Source organism: Ascaphus truei, chromosome 1, assembly GCF_040206685.1.
Source record: "Ascaphus truei isolate aAscTru1 chromosome 1, aAscTru1.hap1, whole genome shotgun sequence".
In the NCBI taxonomy this organism is placed as follows: Eukaryota; Metazoa; Chordata; class Amphibia; order Anura; family Ascaphidae; genus Ascaphus; species Ascaphus truei.
Window position 1 is genome coordinate 536761836 of NC_134483.1, and position 23134 is coordinate 536784969.

Below are 23134 nucleotides of genomic sequence, written 5' to 3' on the forward strand. Positions count from 1 at the left end.
ATTCGTCTGTGGTGAATACCAGCTGATTCGCCTCCGGATCGGCTCGCAAGAGAGGCGGCAAGCTCGGCGTCACTGTGGGGGTCCTTAAAAGCCACCCTACGCGTTTCGAAAGCGTGCTGCTTTCTTCCGTTCCAGTGCAGTAGCTGTTTGAGCAGCAGAGAGGAGATACTCTCCAAATTATCCATCGCCTGTTACAATCTTTTGTCCGGTGAGTGGGCAGTTCACCTGGTGTCGCAGTGTGTTGGTCCTAACCATTGATCATTAACCATTTGGTCATTTTATTATTCTGTGTATTTTTTATAATTTTTCCTATGTCCATTGTCATAGTATTCTATTACATGTTTCATTAAATGTTTTTTAATAATTTTTCACCTTGATCTCAGCTGCTAGTTTTTACTCTTGAATGTTGTTTGTCCTATTTATTTACAGTATTACGCTATGTTTTGTGTTTTTGTCTTCTTTTCTTTCAAGTACAACTCATCCATCCTGAGCCTTACCTTGGCCCTGCATTTGGTGTGATATATCCTTTATCATTTTGGCGCCTTTAATACACCTTTTTTTCCAGGTGTATAGTATCAGCCACAGTGCTATTCATATGCTTTGTTACGCAAGTGTATCTAAAGGTGGGTCTTAAAGGTGGATAGAGAGGGTGCTAGTCAGGTACTGAGGGGAAGGGCATTCCAGAGGTGTGGGGCAGTCAGTGAGAGAGGTTTAACGCGGGAGAGGGCTTTAGATATATTTGGTGTGATATATCCTTTTGGTGTGCATTTGGTGTGATATATCCTTTATCATTTTGGCGCCTTTAATACACCTTTTTTTCCTTGTATTTCAATGTGACCAGGGGGTCAGTTTTAGTATTTAGGCAGCCCCTGCAAAGAGTCTAATCCACTTTGCAAGGTTTTACTTTGTATTGACATATTGTGTACTAATTATCTAGTTAGCGCTCACCTGCTCTGTGTCTCCAATGATACTATACACCTGATATATAAACCTTGGCCCCTTGCAGACATACTTACCAGAACGCCCTCCTACTGTATCTTCCTCCTACTAATTAGATTGTAAGCTCTTCGGTGCCGGGACTCCTCTTCCGAAATTTTACTTTTACGTCTGAAGCGCTTATCCCCACGATCTGTTATTTGTTTTATTTATTATTTATATGATTGTCACGTGAATTACTACTGTGAAGCGCTGTGCACATTAATGGCGCTATATAAATAAAGACATACGTACATACATTTATTTTAAATGCCATTACGGATGTCTAGGACCACTGGTTGCAGTGATATGCAAAAACTCTACGGTGGAGGTATTTACAGTACAGTATTAAAAAGAAAAAGAGAATGATAAAAAGTGAACATAAACATAGAACTAGCTTAGTGAGGCTTGTCACTTTTCCATGTGGTCCTCTGATAAGGCCTACAACCTACTGTACAACCAGTCTGCACTCCAGGACCATATATAGATAGGATAACGTTGAAATACAGATGTTGAAAGACTCACGGTCCCGGGCGCCACAGACAAAAAAGCAAAAAATGGCGGCTGCGATTGCACAGCAGGGGGTCCATGCTTCTTTTTGGGACCCCCCCCTCAGTTTTAATCCTCCGAGCAGCCCACAATAACCAACCGCACCAACCCACTCCCCCCATCCCCCACTCAAAACAGGGCTCCAGTTAGTGCCCAACATGTCACGAGAGATGTCATTTAAATTTAACATAGGTTAAACATGTCTTTTTTCAAGCTCATCTACTATGTAACAACGCAGCGCGATTGCGCCAAAAACACCCTTCAATAACGGGAGTGGTGATGTCGGCTACATCTATAGCGGTTTTCTTTTTGAAGGTAAGGTCTTTGGATCTGAACACTCCTTACACATTGTAGTAATCTATGTAAATCTTAGGATATTTCCGTCATATTTATTCTGTGGTTCTCTCATTTTCTTTTTTTCGTCACAGTTTAGACAGACGTCTTGGTGTGTAATCACCAGTAATGTCTTTCTTGTTTACACTACGGAACAGACGCTTGAGCCCGAAAGAACTTTACACGTTGCTTTAACCGCAAGCCACAGATTACCAGAAGAACAAGGACTCCCACATGGAACCCCAGCTGGCGGCAGTCATGGCAAAGTCATCTTCACTGTGCAACCGTTCCCACAGGAAACTTTAAGAACCCAGAAAACTGAAGCGCTCTTAACCCTCTCAGGGCGGAAGGGGCCACAGCACCACAGTGCCATGCCCCCACCCTCCTGCTGGCGCTCGCGATCGGATGACAGAACGGAAGGGGATGAGTCCTTCCTTTTGGTTCCACTTTAGTGACACACTGCGTTCTGCACTCCACAGAAGCGCAGAACGCGATTTCCCCCGAGTAAAAGAAGCATGGTCTTTAGGATGTCGCTACTAGATGGTGGGACATCGGGAGTGCCCGACCGTATGACATTGTAGCTACAGGTCCGCCAACGAGTATTCTAAAACTTGCCTTAAACTTGCCTTGGAAAATCTGGGGCTATCACCAACAAGACCCAGGTACATGCTGGGTACATGCTGCAACATTTCAGTGACATTTCTGCATAAAGACTAATGGCCCATCGAATTAACACAGCAGGGGTCCCTGGCAGTCCCATTCAGTTTGAATGGGACTGCCAGGGACCCCCGCTGTTAATCTGATGGGCCATTAATCTGCAGAAATGTCACTGAAATGATGCAGCATGTACCCAGCATACCCAGCATGTACCCAGGTCTTGTTGGTGATTGCCCCGGGTTTGTTTTAGAATACTCGTCGGCGCTACACTACATGAATAAGGCACACAAAGAGTTTTAAAAAAAAGTCTTCACATTTTTCAATTGTCCTTGAAATATGTCAGAAAAAAAAAAACACTAAGGGCCAGATACACAAAACGGTGCTAAGCTTCAACACCTTTATTCCCATTCACATAAAGGCTTTATACAGGGCTCGACAAATGCGCTCGCCTGGGGCGAGTGCATTTTGGCCGCTGTCGAGTGCTTACCTGAGGCGGCGTCTCCCGGCATTCTCTGTCTTCACCTGCAAGTTGTACTGTTTGCCCTGCAGCTCCTGTTAAAATGGCCGCACGTCATCAAATGACACCACGTTGCCATGGCAACACGACGCTACGTGATGCCGCGACATCACAGCGTCCCGTTGCCATTGCAATGTGGCGTCATTTGACGCAGCGCGCCCATTTTAACTGGTCCTGCAGGGGAAACAGTACAACTTGAAGGGGAGAAGACGGAGATCATCACACCGCTGCAAGTAAGACTTGTGAGGGGATTTTTTTGGGGCGGAGAGTGGCTTTTTACCTACTTTGTCAAATATATATATATAATGCTTTGCCAGATTTATAATGACAAATACATAGTTACAAATACATAGTTACAAATACATAGTTAAAGATAATATATTATAGGCGTATATTACAGTTTGATCTATATATCATATATCTATATATATATAGTACAGAAGAGGCATGGCTGCCATAGGAGGAGCTACTCCCCACCCCCTCAAGTCGGCTTCTTAATGCAACACACAGATGTATACTGTCCCGCTCCTCTCCTTACACTGGGAACTAGCGATTAGCTCAGTCTTTAGCAACTCACGGAGTGGGAAGAAGCTACAATCCACACAGCAACATCTCCCCTCCATCTGCACTGGAGAGAGAGGGAGAGTGGGCTGCTGGGGCATGGAGAACGACCAGGTAGTTGACCCAATCGAAATGGAAGAGGAGGCCCCATCCACATTTGTTTCAGTCAAACGGAGGGAGGGGACAGGTCATGTGTTCGCTGCTGAAGCGATCACATGACTTGAAATGCCGGTGGTCTGGTTTCCCTCCGGCCCCACCAGATCTCCATCATGGTAAAGGTTAATATAGTTAACAGTGCAAAAATAGCTCATTGTTGAGCGCCATGTGAGCGTGGAACGCGTTTGGAGGATATTACCACCTCCTTTTAACGGCTAATCAATAAATACATGCTTTCTATATGCATTCCGCATTCTAGCCCGCTCTGTTTTTCAGAACACCGTTTTTCTTCTTTCTATCTAAAAGTTTATTATTGGTCCAGCAAGTTCGGTTCTTCATCTTTATTCCTCCAAACTAGAAATCCTCTGAAGAATTTTGAAATGATGTATGTGATTAGAACAAGGCTGGCCAACTCCAGTCCTCAAGGGCCACACATAGGTAATGGTTTCAGGATATCCCAGCCCGGCACAGCTGACTATCAGTGGCTCAGTCTCTGACCGAAACACTGATTGAGCAGACAAATAGAAGTACTGTCCCGGCCAGCTTTATTCTAACGCTTGCCGGGTGCATAGCGGGCTAGCCGCGGGTCTGTTCTCCGTTTAAAAACGGAGTTTCCCGCGCGGCGGCCGCTTCAATAGATAAGCGCTAATGGCGCTTACTATTGAAAGCGCCCGAGGCGCGGGAAAACCGTCCGAAAACGGCCGAAGACAGCCCGCGCGCCGCCCGCAGCTATTTTTAAACTGCGGGGGCAGTCGCATTAGCTTTAAGCCGACCGCGTGTGTATAGCAGACAAATAGAAGTATAGAAAAGATCGGGGCACTCACATGCTATCCATGGATTGAATGTAGAAAAAATAGGGTAACCAGGTATTCAGGAACTAAAAAAGGTTTTATTGGAACATGAATAAAGGGTGTTCTATAGGGATCAGTCCTCCCACGCGTTTCTCGCAAGTGTTGCGCTTTCTCCTTGAGAAAAGCGCAACCCTTGCGTGAAACGCGTGGGAGGACTTGTTCCCTATTGAACACCCTTTATTCATGTTCTTCATTCAATCCAGGGATAGCATGTGAGTGCCTCCGATCTTTTCTATCGTTCTATTTGTCATTCCCTATTGTCGGCGGCACCCTGATGGGGGAGAGGGCGAGGGTCCTCTGAGGCCCCAGATGTGCGGGGTGGATTGAGACTGCCAGCAGTGGGACTTCGGGTCGGACGTGAGGTTGCACACAGGAGGTAAGAAGATTTCCCCTACCTCCATTACCCCATACCTTGTCCAGTAACGGAGCTACATACATTGGCGTGATCCTGTTTAGGTCCTCACAAAGAGGATAGCCGCATGCCACAGTTTCCAGGACATACATTTCTCCCGATGAACCATGTACCATCTCTCCCCCCCGATCCACATATAGCAAGATAAGCTATCAAGTATGCACCCCGGAGCGCAGGACAGCGCCTTTCTACACTGATTGAGCCACCTGTGCTGAAGCAGGGATATCTTAAAAACCTTATCTGTTTGTTAATTATTTCGCCGATTTACAATGCATTTCAGGCCATTCTGGCAGCAAAAGGTTTTAATTTTTCTTTTATTTGGACCAAAAATACGTGGCCGGGTTTTAGCATAGAAGGTGACCCAAGGGTGCAGATTTAAGTCTTCGCGCACTTTATGGATTTCATGTGCAGATCCTAAAGAGCAACTTACAGGCATTATATATAAAAAAAAAACCATACATTTGCCAATCTTCTGGTTCTATCCGCTAAAATCACGCAGATACCTCTGGATGAATCCATCGTAAAAATCAACATGAACAATTACTGTACATCAATAAAGTTTTAGTGACAAGTCCCGACAATATATCTGAAGCTGGAATACCGGAGACTGTGCCCTTATGGGGGGATAAGGCTTAGCAATGTCTAATAAATCTGTGCCTACTTTGTTTCATAAACAGAAAGCCTTCTGCAAGTGCCTTGTTATCTTATCTTGAGGTATTCCAGCTGTATTTTGGCAAGTCATGTCTGACAGCTCAAAGAACGTAAGGAAAGGAAACATAACTTAGGCTTCCGAGGTCTGCGGAGAGAGATGCAAGAGAGATAACATTTCAGATAAGCAGAGGAGGGGGATAAATGAATGCCAAGCTTGGGAAATCGGTTCAGTCAGAAGGGGGGGGGGGGACTTCATATACAATGGGTCATCTGTGATGATTATCACCATTATCCACACCTCTGGAATGCCCTTCCCCTCAATACTCGACAAGCACCCTCTCTATCCACCTTTAAGACCCACCTAAAGACACATTTGCTTAAAGAAGCATATGAATAGCACTGTGGATATCCTGAACACATGATACATAAAGCTTGGCCCCCTGCAGACGCACTTACCAGAACTCCCTCCTACTGTCTCTGTACGTTCTCCCTACCTACCAATTAGACTGTAAGCTCCTCGGAGCAGGGACTCCTCTTCCTTAATGTTACTTTTATGTCTGAAGCACTTATTCCCATGACCTGTTATTTATATACTATTTGTTATTTATATGATTACAACATGTATCACTACTGTGAAGCGCTACTGTGTGTACATTTATGGCGCTATATAAATAAAGCCATACAATACAATACAGAACTTTTGGGGGTCTGGAAACCTAAACTCACACTTATTTTTCAGTTCTTTATATGAACTCCTTTTTGCAAGGGGGTTATTTGCCACCCTAGTGGTGAGCTGAAGGCCCCCCCCCCCCCCCCCCCCTGGTGTTCAAGGCTCCTTCCTTCCCTTCTGTTGTTATAGTATAACCAATAGCAGAGGTCTCCGTGCAGAGGTGCTGAAACATACCAACATGTGCTTCTTTCAACAGCGGGACCTTTCTTAGGCCTGGGACCCGCTGCGCTCGTTGGCGCGGGCGGCAATGTAGCGAGTTCCCCACCAGCAGGGGAATCCTCGCGAGCCGGTCCCGGTCCCCCCTGGCGGCACAGCTGACTACACGCTGTGGCGCGTCAGCCGCTAGGAGACACAAGAGAATGGTGTTTCCTAGCGTTGACGCGTCACGTGGTGTGGCTGTGAGCCAATGGGGAGGGGAGGCTGCGGGAGGAGGAGAGGCTTCGGGGAGCGGGGAGGAGTGTGGAGTGAAAGCAGCGTGAGTGCCTCTCTGTGTGTGTGTCTGAGTGCGTGAGTGCCTGCCTGTGTGTGTGTATGTGTGTGCCTGCCTGTCTCTGTCTGTGTGTGTGTGTGTGTGTGTGTATGAGTGCGTGAGTGCCTGCCTGCGTGTGTGTGTTTTTTTTACTTACCTGCAGCCCGTGGAGGGAGGGGGGGGAAGAGTAGCGGGTCCCTCTGCTCAAGCCACGCCCCCCCTCCCTGTCAATCCTCCCACTCCCGCCCACCTCCCGCTCCGGCCCCTCACGTCATGGCCGCGCCCCCTCACGTCATGGCCGCGCCCCCCCCGACCCGTTAGGCCACGCCCCCCCGCTCCGAGAAAAGTATCCTGTAGACCGCAGATCGCGGTACAGCGAGTTGCACGCGCCGCCGGCAAGCAAGCCAGCCGTGCGGACGCGTGCAACGGGACCTTAGCCTTAGTGATGCTGGAGATAACCAGTGCAGGAGGAACCAGTCTACAGCCGTTTGTTATTGTCTATCTCTCCTAAAAATGACATGTCAAAATATAATCACCTCTTCCCATGTGTAACCTCATTTGAATCCATCACTACTGTATATTAAGGGCATGGCGTATTGTTCAAACCTTTTGTGAACTCATGTGCATTTTAAAGCAGCAGTCCAAGCTGCATTTTTGTTCCCCCCCCCCCTTTAATATGTGCATCAATACAATCCACACAATGATAAGTGATTAGCTAAGTTGCCCATCGATTCGAGAGGGCCGGGCTCAAAATGGGGTGTGACAGAGTCTGTTTCAGAAGAGGAGGGGGGTGTGACTTTGTAAATGTTTGCTATAGAAACAAAAAAATGCTTGTTACATTAGAACACATTAAAAATATAATTCAAAGTTTTTTTTTTAAAGTGCTACAATTATTTTCTCATAGTACAGAACTGATTTATTAAAATAAATTAAAAACGTAGGATATTGCTTGGTCTGCAGCTTTAACACAGAAGAATACATTTACTGAAAGGAAGATGGTCTGCAATAAGATCCTCTGGGGATTTGACACATAGAAGTCTCGAGATTGTTATACAGTATTTGTTGGAGAGATATGGAGTGAGTCCTACCTATATCCTGTTTGAGCATTGAATTGCCCCGTCCGGGGGCAGCTAATTGTTGCAAAGGTTTTTCCTGAAACTTGAATACTTTTGTGTCCTGGCAGATGGATGCATCATTTTTATTTTAGATCACTGGGACAATTTGTAGTTTCACATTTTATTTAAAAATCAAGGTACCGTGTACTATTTTTTCACCAATGAATGTAGATAGCTTTGCTTTACCCAATAATGTTATGTGTGTAGGATTTGTTAGTACATATATGCAGCCCCGGTAAGAAATGGGGGGCTATATATCTTTCTCCTACTGGTGTAAGTCCTGCTAAGGGCAGGCCGCCAGTGGTTATCATGGGTTTTCCCCCCTTCAAGCCCTGCCTTGATTGATGGAGGTAGGCCCCTGCCTCTGTGTGGAAGGCCTGAGACACAGGGGAGGGGCCTGCTGACATCAGGAGGGGTGGGGCTTGCCGGTTCCTGTAAGAAACAAGCAGTTCTGTCATGGGAGCAGAAGTGTTGGAGCGACTGACCTGAGAGGTCATGATTAGAGTGACACCTGTGCTTGGAGGAGAAGCAAAAGACCAGCCTGTTTAGAGCTGATAACACTATAGGCGGTGGACCAATGCCCCTCACCCTGCTCAGGGGGTGACGGGGGATCTTGCCTCACCCAGAGGGTATACCCTTGGGGTGGGTGTCGGGGGTATTGAAGCCCCATACAGCCCATCCTGCAGGAGTACAGCCTGGAGGAGAAGGAGAGGAGGACAAGACCCTGTACATTGTACATGCTGCTATGAACTGCTGCTGTGTGCTGTTACAAGGACAATAAAGAGACATTGCTGCTTTTATCAAAGACTGTGTGTGAGACTGAAATCTTTCGCCCTGAGACCAGGGCTTCTCTGGGAGGATTTCACCCTACCCCTATAGGGCTCGCCAGAGATGGAGGCGCTGCACCGTTACTGCTAAGAAGTTGGAGGCATATACCCCAGAGGCCTGTCCCTGTTATCCCCTATACCACCGCGGGAGACTCAGGCCCTCCTGTTCCTCACAGGTACGCACCACCATAGTACACGTAGCCAGCTCTCGTTACACCCTAGGGGTCCAGTCTGCGACCGGGGGGGGGGGGGGGAACATGGGTTACATTTGGAGGCGAGCTGCGCTGAGATCCAGAACAGGACAGGCTTTCAGCGCAGCAGAGCTGGAAGAGTAAAGTGCACCTTCCATGCAAGTACTATAGAGAGTAGGGCATGTATGCATACCAGGGGTAGTCAGGGGAGCGTGGATTCCCGCAGAGTACACCCTGGGTGCCCTAAGAGGGTGATGTAAGATGGGTGTGTGGCTATAGCTGTCCTAGTCCCTTGAGGCAGGTAGTGTGAAGCAACTGGGAGGGTTAGCCTGTTAACTTGTCCAGGGACCATGGCCTAGGGCCCGCACTATGAGTGGCCAAAAGTAGGAGACGCCCGTACTTAGGGAGATGCCCGGTACACTAGCCAGCACCCACATAAAACACACCACAGAGTACTTGCAGGAACCGTCAGCGAGTGCGGTGCACAGAGAAAGAGTTCTGCCTAGCCTGGGGTATGCCACATCATATCAGTGGGTAAAGCATCAGTGAGAGTATGGAAAGAGCGTTCAGTGAGCAGTCTGAGAGCAGTCAGTGTCTAGGAACGAGCTATGCACTAGACACTGAGAATAGTGCACATATACATTTGGAGGCTCATCAAAGATGGCGGCCGTCACTACATGTGCTCCGCGGAGCAAGAAAGAGTTAAAAATGGCGACCGCAGCGCCATCCGTGGCCCAGCAGCCGTCCCAAAATGGTGACTCCCGCCAATCCTGGATCGCGCACGTGAAGAGAGCAAAGAGACTGTTGGAGACATGTGGCGGGAGATGTGCAGGGGTTTGGCACCAAACCCAGATCCCCTGCAAAAGGAGCGGAGCGGCGCGAAGGCCGAAAGCCCACCCACCTGTGCTGTGACTTGCCGACAGACAAGGCCATGTCACACTGAGCGAAGGAGTGCCCCTCCTCTTGTTTCCACCAGAGGGAGGGGGCACAAAGAGAGCCAATCAGAAGTGTCCTCTCCAGAGAAGGGACATCAAGTGAGAGCGAGGAACTCCACTTCTGTCTGGCATTCGAAGAGCAAGGAGCTGAAACATTGAACTGTTCCACCTCATAGCAAATAATGTCAGAGCTAAGCACGACAATCTTCCAGCACCCAGGAGGCTCCCTGGTGGTGGAGATCGATGGCCGAGAGTACCTCCGGTGCCTGTGCATACACTGCAGGACACCCGGACCGGTACCAAGCACCAAAGCACGATGCCCTCAATGTGGCACGTTCTACCTATGGACTAACGAATCATGGCCCATGATAAAGACCCCTCGGGGTGCCTCTCCGGGAACACTAACGGAGGTGGCGGAGACAGCGGACGAGGCTGCCCTAGTTCCCTGCATCACCACTGAGGTGGGAACCAAGGCCCAGACAACTACAGAGCCGAGCGATGTTCCGGCGGAGAAAAGCGCGACCGCAGTGGAGGTACCGGAGCGGGCCCATTTCATACCAATACCCACTGGCGGTCCGGCGAAAGACCCAGGTGACTCCCTAGCGGAGGATCTGATCAAGTCATCTTCGGAGGAAGAAGATGGCGTGTCATCGGTGGCGATGCGCCTACCGGCGAACCACCCCAGCTGTAAGAAAGATGGCGGTCCACTTACCAGAGAGAGGGATCAGACGAGTCCGAGCACCCCCCGACAGCGAGCGCTGGTGCGGCCTGAGGCCCGTAGCAGTCCCACTGCCGTGGTGACTCCCAGTGCGGCGGAGACGGGATCCGAGACGGCTCCGGAGGAACCAGAGATCATAAGCAGACAGCAGAGCGGTAAGGAGACACCCCCACCCCCTTAGTCCCGCCAGGCGAAGACGGAACCTGCAGAGGAAGAGAGAGAGAGAGGCTTGCGGCCTACCTGCCCGTCCGCAGACCGGATGATCCACCACCGCCCCTTCCGGTTCTCGACGCACTTCCGGTGCGAGACCACGGAGCAGATGGAGAATCCGCGGGCACCAGTGATGACGTCACATCCAGGTCCGACTGGAAAAGAGGGAGCGTTGTTCTCCCCGCGGAGAGCAGCCATGGCAGCTGCACTTGCCACACTGAAAAGCCAAGGCGTTTCCCGAGGAGCACGAAGCACGCCGGAAAGGGCAAGCAGGAAGGTGCCTGTTGGTCGCGGCATTACCCGCTTGCTGGACATTGATACGGACATTGCCGATGCCCCAGTCCCAACCCCTAGCGCCATTGCCCCAGCCACTACCCCTGCCCCATCATGAGTCATGACACCGGGACCCAGCATGGATAAATTAAGCAAGAACCCCAAATATTCCAAAGATTGGAGGGATTGGGAATTGAGTGACGAGGGATCTGATGGGGAAGTACCATATGCCAATGTGATACGTGTGCCTAACCCTATATCATTTTCTCCTGTGTCTAGAGGGAGGGCCCGAGGGTCCCAGAGTACTGCGGAGGCAGGGCCTGTTAGCAAAGTGGTCCACAAAATGAACCCCACCATCTACACCGATACCAGAGGTAGACGCAGGGGCTCGCACTCTACTGAGGCGGTCACGTCAGGTGTGTCATCACAAACCGAGTCAGAGACAGGTACTTCCAGTGCAGTGTCAGAGTACGTGCACCGTGACAAGTGGTGGGCACCCCTGTTCACAGGCTACCACAAGGGGATGGACCGTACCAGGTTCCTGTTAATCAGGAACAACATAGTTGACCATTGGTGGGCGGTAGGTGCCTTTACTCCACAGGAGGTCGCCGATTGAGTTAGAGCACCGATACCAGGAGATAGAGCAGAAGAACATCCTTCCTAAAGGGGCTGCCATATTATACGATGATATTGCCCCAGCGGAACCTGAGTTTTGGGTACTGCCAAGCAGGGCAGGTAACCGGAAACTTACAAAGTTGAGCTGAGCAGACAGGGCCATAGTGGCTAGGTATAGGCAATCCCACGGGTATGATTTCCCTTATGTGCCTGAGCCGATAATGAGTGAGATAGAGGAGCACAGAGATAGCTGGCTCAGGGAGGCAGTGATGGAGTACTTGCGAACAAGGTTCGGGAAGGCAGGCTATCACAACGAGGACAAGATCAGTGATGTAGTCCGGGCCTGGAGTGTGGGGAGGTGCATATACATGCACAGTGTGGTTTATCGGCCGGAGTCTAGGTCGGTACAGCCATACAACATCACTGTGACTGATCATAATGTGCAGGAGGTACGAAAGCCTGACCCAAGACATTATTACTAGTTGGTTCTCCCCGTTGGGAGTAACCGTGTGCTGTTAATTTACGCCATCTGGTGGATAGTTTTATGCATATCCTAACCTGCAATGTGTTTGTTTCCCAGATGTTCATCTGCAGGATGGTGCTGCTAAAGTTAGGTCCAAGTGGGGACCTTTGGATTCCACCTGAGGCAGAGTGTAGCCCCGGTAAGAAATGGGGGCTATATATCTTTCTTCTACTGGTGTAAGCCCTGTCAAGGGCAGGCCGCCAGTAGTTATCATGGGTTATCCCCCCTTCAAGCCCTGCCTTGATTGATGGAGGTAGGCCCCCTGCCTCTGTGTGGAAGGCCTGAGACACAGGGGAGGGGCCTGCTGACATCAGGAGGGGTGGGGCTGACTAAACTTAGGCTTGCCTGTTCCTGTAAGAGACAAGCAGTTCTGTCCTGGGAGCAGAGAGTGTTGGAGTGACTGACCTAAGAGGTCATGATTAGAGTGACACCTGTGCTTGGAGGAGAAGCAAAAGACCAGCCTGTTTAGAGCTGATAACACTATAGGCGGTGGACCAATGCCCCTCACCCTGCTCAGGGGGTGAGGGGGGGATCTTGCCTCACCCAGCGGGTATACCCTTGTGGTGGGTGTCGGCGGTATTGAAGCCCCATACAGCCCATCCTACAGGAGTAGGAGAGGAGGACAAGACCCTCTACATTGTACATGCTGCTATGAACTGCTGCTGTGTGCTGTTACAAGGACAATAAAGAGACATTGCTGCTTTTATCAAAGACTGTGTGTGAGACTGAAATCTCTCGCCCTGAGACCAGGGCTTCTCTGGGAGGATTTCACCCTACCCCTATAGGGCTCGCCAGAGATGGAGGCGCTGCACCGTTACTGCTAAGAAGATGGAGGCATATACCCCAGAATCCTGTCCCTGTTATCCCTATACCACCGCGGGAGACTCAGGCCCTCCTGTTCCTCACAGGTACGCACCACCATAGTACACGTAGCCAGCCCTCATTACACCCTAGGGGTCCAGTCTGCGACCGGGGAGGGGGGGGGGGGGGACATGGGTTACATATATAACGGAGTAAACGTTATCTGATGAAATAATGGAGTCAATATATATATATAATTCAGGTTTTCTTTTAAGTTTTAGCTTTGGGGACTCACTCAATAAGTAAGAAGGGCAAGCGTCAGTTTCCATTCATTTGAATGGGAGGAAAGGTGTGCTAAATTTTAGGATCTGGCCTTACAGAGAACTGTGTAGGTAATCTACAACTTGATGGGAAACCAGGAGAGGGATTCATGGAGGAGATGAGGACAGGGCAGGTGTGATGGTGGTGCAGTCGGTGCCACTGGAAAGAGCCCCGTGGTTACAGAGGGCTCAGGCTCTCCTCCACAACAATTAAACTGATTGCCGGGAGGGGGGGGGAGCACAAGGCCTCTGTAACTCTTACCTTCTCCTCCCGGCATCTCCCCCCATCATTATGTCTCCGCGATGAGCCATACAACGTGACGTCACATGGCGCCAAGAAGCCATCCCGCTGTCATGGCCAAGCAACGCCTTTGATGTCGTGGAAACATAATGACATGAGCATACAGGAAGGGATGCCGGGAGGAGATCCCGTCGGAGAAGGGAAGAGCCGAGACCATGCAAATGTAAATACACCGAGCCTCGCAAACATCCCAGCCGGCCATGGGCAGACACTGTGCTGGGAGGAAGTGTAATGATTCTTGCTATAGAATTTGGGATAGAAGGCAAAGGAGAAATTTGCAAGGCCTGCTAGTAATATTGCAGGTTACAATAATTCTAATAACGGGAGAGAATAAGGGCATGCATTAGAGCAGATCTCTTCAACAGATGGCCCTTGAACTCTCGGCTCCTTCTAATTTTGTACTAGTTGCTTAGGCAGCTATGCAAAGTTTTTCACACAAATACATTGGTAAATTAAGCCAATGTAAATATATATGGCACAGATGTTGGAAACACATGCAACATGCAGAAAAATAATAGGAGAGAAGGAGCAGCTCAGTGAGTAAAGTCACTGACTGGCACTGAGTTTGAAGAAGGGGAACCTGGTTCAATTCCCGGTGTTGGCTCCTTGTGACCTTGGCCAAGTTACTTTATCTCCCTGTGCCTCAGGCACCAAAAACATAGATTGTAAGCTCCACGAGGCAGGGACCTGTGCCTGCAAAATGTCTCTGTAAAACTAGCAGCGCTATAAAGAACATGCTATTATTATTATAATAATTTGTAGGTCTTTAAATGTGTAAATGCGAGAAATGACCTTATAATAAGCTAATGGCCCGTCTACTACTAGATATTTTCTGATCTGGCTTCTTAGAAGAACTAGTTGAAGATCCCTGTAGTTTTAGTAGTAGAGTGACAGAGGAAAGGGCGGAGCTTAGCCATGTTATGGAGAAAGAAGACACCGTACAAGTTTTGGCCAGAGCCTGAATGTGAATGAAGAAGGAGAGGGGGGATTTGAATGTTGCATTTAGGTAACGTGCTTTGGTAAAAGGACAGATGACGGTTCTGTTTTCGGCGATGGAAATAGGGGATATCGAACCAGGTTTTGGAGGAAATGTGAGGAAGCATTATAAGCTTTAGGTGCTGGAGCTCCATTCATGAAGAAATAGCCAAAAGCCAGTCAACGGCTTGGGCTGCATTACAGGTATAAGCTTAGGACTGAATAGATATATCTGCGTGTCACCTGCATAGCGGTGACACCTAGAGTCAAAGAAGTTTATGAGGTCCCCAGAACAGCCCCGAGGTCCGTGAACATTAGCAAAAGAGACAGAAAAAGAAATATGGGAGATCTATGAGGAGAGCAAGGATCGAGGTTTATTATGGATGTCAAGAGAATATAGAATAGAGTGGTCAACAGTATCGAAGGAAACAGAGAGAACAGGCCGGTAAGGGGGTGGGGGGAATTACCTGGGTGGTGGGGGGAATTACCTGGGATTAAAAGGATACATATGAATCAACTCGTAAACACAACTAATCCGAAAATATACTTTGTGCCATTTAATAACTTGCCTGCCGATTTAGTGCAGGTCAGTGGTATGATGATGATTTTAGTCCTGGTTTAATATTCCCACTTGTTGGAGTGTTTCAAATCTGGTATAGTAGACGAAGACCTTAAGAGAAACTTGCTTGGATCATTAACACACTGTTAGTTTAATTGGAAAACGTGCAATAATGCATCCTTTTTATAATGATCCACATAGTATAACTATACAGTCTCAATAAGACCCTGCCCTGAGGAGCTTACAATCTATCTTGGAGAAAGAGAGCTTTAACAAGCGATGCTATTCTGTAAGACACCTGGCTGCCCAGGAAGGCACCTTGGGGTCAATTTACTAAAGTCGCTCGGCTGCAAAGGTCGGATAAAATCAGTGCACAAAACAGAGCCATATTCATCAGAGAAAATGAGAGCGATGGGGTGTTTTATTCCTTTGATAAATATGGTGCAATTCACCAGTTTTGGAGCTGGGAGACCAGTAAATAACCCCCTTAATGGCCTATTCATTCTTCCCTCTCTGGAAAGTGTCTTATGGCCAAAACGCCTTAATAAGTTTAAACCAGAACCCTTTTTTTTGTCAGGCGCCTCCTCCATGCGGCAGAAATTACTATTAACCCCTTTGCTTCCAGATAGACTTGAAAACACATTGCCATGAGTTTTACGGCACCCATCCAGCAGTGAAGAGGTTAAACAGCCAGCTTTACATTGCAGGTGTTGTTATGATGAACGGATTATCAGCAGAACCTTTGGATCGTTACCGGACTCATTTCATACCATTAGGAATGTAGAGGAGTGCCAAGTATGACACCGGCATTTAATGGCCTCATCAGTATTCCCATAGACTAGGGTGGGAAGAGACACAATGTATCGGGCAGTCAGTACAATCACACAGTGGGGGATACGTATAAAGATAGCAACGTATGCTGCTAATGATGTGACAATGTCCTTATTCATGTCCTTACATCTGGTGCAGGCATATCAATGCATTAAAGGTTGTGTGCATTTGCATTTGTCTTTTCCGCCGAGAAAAACGTGACCATTTTGGAGTTGTTATGGTGCGCAGAAGTGGCGCAAATGTGAAGGATAATATTACTTATCATTTACACGCGCGTCACGAGCTACATCCAAACTCCGCCTCTTACTCCACCCCTCAGGTCAGGGCTGCGCAATCTTTCTCCCCTGCGCCCCCCTGCCGGCTCTCCCCTCCCTGCTCGCGCCCCTCCTCCTGACCTTGGCTCCGGTGTTCTGATGACGTCACGTTTCCGCGGCGACGCGGCGTCACGTGACCCGCGGCGTCATTTGAAGCTGCGTTGCCATGGTGACGCAGTGCCAGAAGCCGTTTAAGCCAAGGTAAGGGACCTTACAGAGGCCTTCGCCTCTCCCCCGGCATTTCATTTAAATGCCTTCGAGATGAGCACCGCGCACACCCCGCACACCCCGCACACCCCAGAAAAAGTCCTTTCAAACTCAGTCCTCAAGAACCACCAACAAGTCAGGGCTGAAGGAGATCTCAGCTTCAGCATCCATCGGGGCTCTGTTATCTTGACTGAACCACCTGTGCTGAAGCAGGGATATCCGTAATACAGGGCCTTTTGGTGGTTCTTGAGGACTGAGTTTGACACCACTGCCTTAGGGGTCATTTTTTTATTTGTGCAGAAGAAGTTGGCACACACCGCACAACACATAACATACTCCTCCTCATCGCACTGTACAAGTCCTTTATTCCTGATGCATTCTGTAGACAAATAGAAGCATTGAGCACCACTTCCATTTTGATTGGGCTGCAGCCCGATCTTCTCCCCCCCAAAAAACGAGCACGTGGACATGATGTACCTGTTACATCATAAGGGACCCTGCGTACCAAGTTTCAGGTACGTCAACAGAAGACTAAAATAGGTTAAAGCAGTAATCCAAGCTGCAGTTTAAAAAACAAACAAAAAAATCCCCTTTAATATGTGCATCAATACAAACTGCACAATGATAAGTAATTAGCTATGTTGCCGATCGATCTGTGAAGATTCGCCTTAGGGATTCACTAAATGGCTGTCAGTGCAGCAGAAGAGGACCAAAGATGCAAAGTTCTGTGGGGAAGATCATGTGACCAGGCAGTCACTAGATACATCAACCAATTGTATGTATGTATGTATGTATGTATGTATGTATGTATGTATGTATATATACTGTATGTACATATATACACACACACACACACGTACAAATGGAGAGCGCACACACAATGCGTGTAGAGAGTAAATAATAATACCAATTTAATAAAATATGGACAACATATGTCCGCTAGCAATATAAAATACGTACAATAAAATAAACAGATAAAAAGGTGAACCAGTGGAAGCTGTAATCTCTATGTGAGATTGGTGATAGAGCCGTGTGAATAAGTATCTGAAATGTTCATGCTATTCATGAATAGATAGGTGTCAGCAAGCAATCAGATGATATATATGAAAGGAACGCTCCTGTTTCCCAGCTCCGGTCCCCGGGGAACGCTAACAGTCCGGGTTTTAAGGATATCCCTGCTTGAGCACAGATGGTCAAATGTGCTAATGTGAGGATATCCCTAAAACCCGGACTGCTCGGGGCCCTGGAGGAATGGGGCTGGGAGCCTCTGCCAGTACACCCAGGGGTGCCACCTCCTATTGAAGGCTAACCCGGAGACTTTTTGCGATTACATTTTTTACATTTATTTATTTTATTATGTATTGATTTGTCTTCCACCTTCAGTGGTACGGCATCTCCCCCTGTGAGGTCCAGTCAGCGCGGCTCTGTGACGTCAAGTGGCACCCGTTGCCCTGACAACCTGATGTCACGGCGCCACACAGTGTCAAGTTGCCATGACGACGGGACGCCTTATGGCGCCGAGGCGTCACGTCGCGTCCCGTTGTCATGGCAACGCGGCACCATTTGTCATCGCGGAGCAATGTGAACAGGACTTGCAGAGGGAGATGTTGGTGCCACCGCGGCTGCTGCCGCTAGCCAGAGATTTTCTAGGTAAAACCGTAGCCTGGAGATACGCGGCCGTAACCCGGGTCAAACCAGGAGCGGTGGCGACCCAGAGTACGCCTCCTAGTACCGGGTCTGTCACACCTGAATTACAGCAAGTATGTTATGCGCAGAATTCAGCCGCCAATATTTTTACTCTACACAAGTCCCTGTGACAGCCAGCGGAGAATGACCTGCAGTATGCTGGGGGCGCATTACTGCCAGCGGAGAATGACCTGCAGTATGCTGGGGGCGCATTACTGCCAGCGGAGAAGGACCTGCAGTATGCTGGGGGCGCATTACTGCCAGCGCACCCTGCAGGGTTACAAGGTCACTGACGTTATCCCGGAACCCCACAACTGCTGCTATCACCTTTGGTCGATAGTAAATGTACTGTAGTCAAAAAAGGCATAATGGTTACACAGAAGGCGGGGTTACAAGTTAGGGAGCCTGATGGAGGGGATTAATTGATCATCACCATTTCTTTTTTTAAGTAAATACAGGCCCCCACTGAAGGAGGCATCGCAAAACTTTACAGTCAGTTTGAGAACTACAATTAAATGTAAATTATTTTTGTTACATAGGAGCAGGGACGTGGCTATAGCCCGGGCATACAGTACTGATTGGATGATCGGGGTGGGGGGGGGGGGGAGGGAGGGAAGCCACATCATGTTCCAATGTTTGGTGACTTCCTATTGGTTCACGGGAGTGAGGCTGAATTGTCTGCCATATTTTTTTCCCGCAGACAGGAAATAAAGAAACAAAAATTGAGGGTTTCATTGTAGGTAACTCTGTGGGGATTCTCAGAGCCGCAAATAGCACACATTGTGTCTCTATCCTCTCACTGCTGCAATGCATGGATGCTGCTCGGACCCTTTGTAAGATTGCAGCTTAAAAAATGTTTAGCTAAATTGCCACACACAGACACCCCCAAACGGTGTCAGACTGGGGATTTAATTGAAGGACCCCCCACCCTTCTAACAATCCCTCACCACCACAGTAGTCAAATGGGGAGTGGAAGGGGACTCTGTCGGTGTTCATGGTCTATTGGGGCGGCCATTAAGATCAGTTTGACCCATCCTCGAAAGCTAGAAGATCCTCTGTTACTGATAATCAGGTGTATTATATTGGTAATTAGACAGCACTGTATAGTAGTGAGTGCATTGGTGGATAACAATGCACTGGTGGATGTTACAGTGACCATATAGAAATAATGCACTTTTGTTGTTGTGCAGCCTTCCAATCCACCTCGGTGTCTCCTCCAGGTACAAAACATCTGCATTAATGTGATGTAAAGTACTGTACTTGCAGCGGAGTCCGCAGTCAGATTCCAAACTCGCTACAATGTTATCAATGTAACAAGCAGACTCAATGCTGTAATTGTTCTATATTATAGATGTACAGACGTAATAGGGTTCTGTGTTCCTGATGTCCGGCTACAAGATGGGAAATGCTACCAGGAGGAGTACAATGGGACCATGGCATCACGCTACATCTGTAGAAAACACCATGAAGTTTGTTTTAAACCCAACAGGGTTATTTTTTGGGGGGGTGGGGGGTTGCTCCGGGTGAGGTAATTTCCGACACCTTTTTTTTAATTCCTTCACCTTTTTGTTAGGCTCAACAAGAAACTCCACATGGTGATTATGTAATTATTAGGCAGGAGCCTGCGATACTGAAAGAAAATAATAGCTTTTTTTTTTTTTTAACCATATTTCTTTATTTACAGCTGAATTATTTATTGTACCTAGAAAAGTACCATTCTGTGCTGGTTCAGACTTGAAGCAGTTGTTTGACTGGTGTATAAAAAGTTGAGAACAATGTTAAGAAGCGTGAAAATGAATAAATCCTATTACAGTACACGCATCGAGTGGTTCCTACCATAATCCCTCATGTCGCTGTATGTACAGTATATCTTTATATAGCGCCGTTCATGTTCATAGCACTTCACAGCAGTAATACTGTACACGGGACATAATCTAAATAACAAATAATACAAATAACACGTAATGGGAAGAAGTGCTTCAGATGTAAAAGTGACATTTAGGAGTCCCTGCCCCGAAGAGCTTACAATCTAATTGGTAGGTAGGGAGAACGTACAGAGACAGTCGGAGGGCGTTCTGGTAAGTGCGTCTGCAGGGGGCCAAGCTTTATGTATGAGGTGTATAGTATCAGCCACGGAGCTACTCATATGCTTCGTTAAGGAGGTGGGTTTTAAAATGGGTCTTAAATGTGGAGAGAGAGGGTGCTAGTCGGGTATTGAGGGGAAGGGCATTCCAGAGGTGTGGGGCAGTTAGTGAGAAGGGTTTAAGGCAGGAGAGGGCTTTAGATACAAAAGGGGTAGATAAAAGACATAGGTATATACTGTATATAATCACTCCCCATTTATTTGCTGGTGCAGGTCGATATAAAGAATATTAACACATACTGTATACAGGACTCAAACCCTGCAACACTTTGCACATACAAATAGGTAATGATGTACTGTAGTTTCTCTACTTGTGCTGGATGGAGTTTCTTCCAAGCAGTTGCTCTGCACGTCCCCTGTGCAGCTTAACACACACACACAAAAGGTTCTGTTTAAAGCAGCAATCTGAGCTGATCGCAACGTACTTATTTCACTTCTTCCCTTTCCATCACCGCTTTCATTTTTAAAATCTGATGCTACGTTCAGGAGATATAAGCTTATGAAATAGGAAGTGTCCAGGAGTTAAAAAAAATAATGCTCTCCCCAGTTCAGTCTAAGGCTGCGTCCATAGAAGGACAAGCAGCGCTGAGGCGTGCGGACGCTCCGCGCTGAGCCCCTGCATCCTCAATGAGGATGCCTTGAGAGGGGGCTCACGCGAGCGTCCACAGGCGTGCGGAGGCTTTGGAGTTTTCAGCCGAGCGCCAAGCTGTTTTTCAGCGCGCTGTCGGCTGAAAACATCCAATCAGCCTTAAGCAGCGTCAACGTCACGGCGCCGTGACGTCGGCGCCGTGACATTGACGTCAGTGCGTCGCGGGCAATTGGCCCAGCGATGTCACTGCCCCGCCTCCAACCACCTCCCCCCGGCTCCCTTCGCGCACGCTGGCTCGCCCTGCAAGTCCGTGGAATCGCGCTGACTGAAGCAGGCGAGCCTCAGCGTTAGCGCGCATCCGCTCTCCTCACCCCTCTATGGCCCAGGCCTTAAGCAGGGGTGAGCAACTTCAGTCCTTAGGGGCCACCAACAGGTCCAGTTTTCAGGATATCCCTGCTTCAGCACAGGCGACTCAATCAGTCCCTGCTTCAGCACAGGTGGCTCAGTCTTTGACTGTTCCCTCTACGCTGAAGCAGGGATACCCTGATCTGTTGGTGGCCCTTGAGCACCCCTGGTCTAAAGGTTACCATGGTAACCTCAGAAGTGAAGGATTAAGAAAATCATGATTTTTTTAACATAAAAAAAAAAAAAAGCTACAGGCTTCTGGAGGAGGTTGCCGGTTTAATAAAGGTACAGCTGCTTTTATGGGGCTCAAAACTGTGCCTGCTCTAGGTACTGTACAGTCGGAGGGCAGAATAAACACTGGCTTTGATGCTGCATCCTCACCTAGAACACTGATATTTGGGTTGATTTCTTAAAGAGTAGAAATGTCACTAAACAATTGGCCAGTGGGAAGAGCTTGGTCCTACGGGCTCCCTCAGAGCAAACATCTATATATCATTGTTCACATTGCAAAGGAGAAGGTATTAGGTATAATTCCAGGCTGCAATTCTTCTCAATCTAATAAGGTTCCCAAATAAGTTTTCATTGTGATTGGGTGGCTAAGCCAGTCCAATCATTATTTCCCATGTGGAACATATTAAATATTATTTTGCTGCAGCTTTAAGTGGACTAACATCTGCAATTGCAGTGCCAGGGGGGGGGGGGGAGGTCTCTCTCTTAACCCCCTTTGCTGCCAGACAGGGCAGTGCAATGGGGCACTACTTCTTTAGCCCCTTTTCGGAGGAGCTAAGCAATGCTACCCAGCAGAGAAAGAGTTACTGGCCTCTGTGGCAGAATAACGGTTAACATTCTGCCCACCACACACACACACACACACACACACACACACACACACACACACACACAATGAAATTGGATAAAGAAAGACATATGTCCATCGAGTTCCAACATACTTGTAAACGAGAGGTAAGTCTCAATGTATTACTTCCTGGTAAAATATTTTATATAAATAAATACATTTTGAATCTACGACTCCCAAGACTCGGCTGCAGAATGGGACACTTCTGCAAATTCCCAAGCCCATCACAGTACCTTGGCAGTCAGGGTTGTCCTTGTGCAGTAGAAGCTCCTTGCAGACCAGGTGTAGAACAGCAGCTCCCAGCTGCTCCCCAGAAAAGATGTAGCCCCTTCCTTCTGAAAAATTCCCACCCAGCCTTCCCGGAGCGCAGAAGGAATCCCTCTTCCCAAACCGCCTTTTCCCTTCTCTCTCGCAGTGTTCCTGGAAGTCAGTCTCCTTTCTTCACCGCTTCCTTTTGGGTAATCCAGCCCAGCACTGGTTTAAATTGCCATCCCAGATGGATGTGAGAAGAGGCAGGGCTAGCAATCCTGAGGGAGTGTAACACTAACTCAGCTCTTTGGCTGCAATCAATAAGCATTCTCAGCCACAGCATTTCACTGGGGTTCTCATTCCCCTGCTTTCTTTCCTAAATATTGCTCTTTTTTTTGTCTTGTCCATTTTTTTTTGTTCCAGGATTCATTCTTCTCTCATTATTCTGTCTTTCACTATTTCCTGCTCCGGGCTTCCTAATCCCTACGCCTGTTTCCTCTTTTCATTTTTTTTTAACTCTTCCCCACTTTTTTATCGCTGGTTTCCTTGTTCCTACCTTTTTGTTTTCTCCCCCCCCCCCTCCTCCTGTATCTTATCGTACATTTATCTTTTATTATTTTATCATCCGTT

General features: G+C 48.1%; 1 protein-coding gene across 2 annotated transcripts in view; it reads right to left on the bottom strand.

The window, feature by feature from the left end:
* The window catches only part of HSPA12B (heat shock protein family A (Hsp70) member 12B), a 105786-nt gene extending 82910 nt beyond the window's left edge, over positions 1 to 22876 (bottom strand). For both annotated transcript variants that reach the window (XM_075572842.1, XM_075572834.1), the window contains exon 1: positions 22489 to 22876. The gene's annotated coding sequence lies outside the window, so the exon portion shown is untranslated. The remainder of the gene's footprint in view (positions 1 to 22488) is intronic.
* Between the last annotated feature and the right edge of the window lie 258 nt (positions 22877 to 23134).